Source organism: Austrofundulus limnaeus, unplaced genomic scaffold, assembly GCF_001266775.1.
Source record: "Austrofundulus limnaeus strain Quisiro unplaced genomic scaffold, Austrofundulus_limnaeus-1.0 Scaffold519, whole genome shotgun sequence".
In the NCBI taxonomy this organism is placed as follows: Eukaryota; Metazoa; Chordata; class Actinopteri; order Cyprinodontiformes; family Rivulidae; genus Austrofundulus; species Austrofundulus limnaeus.
In genome coordinates this window covers 208,873-210,147 of record NW_013952921.1, presented here as the reverse complement: position 1 = coordinate 210,147, position 1,275 = coordinate 208,873, and the positions used below count along the sequence as shown (strand labels likewise).

The 1,275-nt window shown below is 41.7% G+C and overlaps 1 protein-coding gene across 1 annotated transcript in view; it reads left to right on the top strand.

Moving 5' to 3' along the window:
• Positions 1-1,275, top strand: part of rspo2 (R-spondin 2) — a 160,668-nt gene that overhangs the window by 15,822 nt on the left and 143,571 nt on the right. The window lies entirely within an intron of this gene.

Here is a 1,275-nt window from a genome sequence, read left to right as displayed (position 1 = left end):
TATATATACAGTATATAGTTCAGTGAACGGATGAAGCTCTTGCACACAGAGTTTCTGGGATCAGCTGGTCTGCATCCAGAATGTGATTTGCATAACTGCGGGTCGAACAGCAGGGCAGGACCCGAAAATAAACAGTAAATAAATGGAGAAGCTAAACAACACAGTTAAACCATTTTTGAAGCAAACACACAGGATAAACTTAAAGGGGCAATACCATGTAGAATCAACTTTTTTTGAGTTTTATTTCATGTTATAATGTTATACTCTCATAAAAAACATACCCAAAGCCTTGCTTTGGCTCATTCATGCATGTTTGAGAAATCTTGCAGCGTTTTTTGGCAGCCATGCTGAGGAGCAAAATGACAGGTGGGAACCAGAAATGCCCCTGGGTCGTGTCTTTAAGCCGAACTTCCTCATGGCAGATCGCACCCCCTCCCCCCTCCCCACACAACCTGTCCATGACTCCGGCAGGCTCTCGGGTGAAAGTGAAACCTAACTATCTGCTGAGCTCTCAACATTAGTTCTCACTCAGTGAAGCTCTTTTCAGATCAAAAATACCTTTGAGGAAATGTATTTTCAGATGCCAAGTAAACTGCATCATGGCAGCCCCCCTCCCCCTGGCACCGAAATGGGCGAGACAGAAGCGAAGGTGGTTCTTAAAGAGACAGAGGCCATTTTCAAGGCGTTTAGAAGAGGAAGTGATGAGAAGATAAGTTTATTTTCTATTTAAAGTGTAACTTACCCCAAAATCAACTTTTTAAACAAATAAACTGTCCAAATTGTGTCTTAAGGGTAATACCTTGCATTTTTGACCTAAATTTAACATTTTTGTCTAAAATAGTTTAAATCATCAATATTTGGTCAAAAACGGCTTGGTGCTGCCATCTAGGGGTTTAAAAATACTACCATGTTTGAAGTACCTTGTGTCGTGCTGTACCGTGTGACGTGTCACAGTACTGTGCTCAGTATGAAAGSCTCTCTGTAGAGACACGCCCTGCAGAGATTCAGGAGTTAGCCATAGCATTGTTGATTGTATCTGTGGTAGAAGCTGCCTTCTCTCCTCACCCACACTGAAAACATGGAGTCTATCAGTCATAAAACAAAGTGAATTAACTTACACATCCTCTTTGTGTTTCAAGAGTTTTTAAACTGTGGTTGTTGTGTCACGTAGTTTAGATCGGGCCAAAAATACACACAAACCCTCGCACACACATATTGTCCCCACATGTGAAATAAAACATGTCCACACACACACACACACACACACACACACAC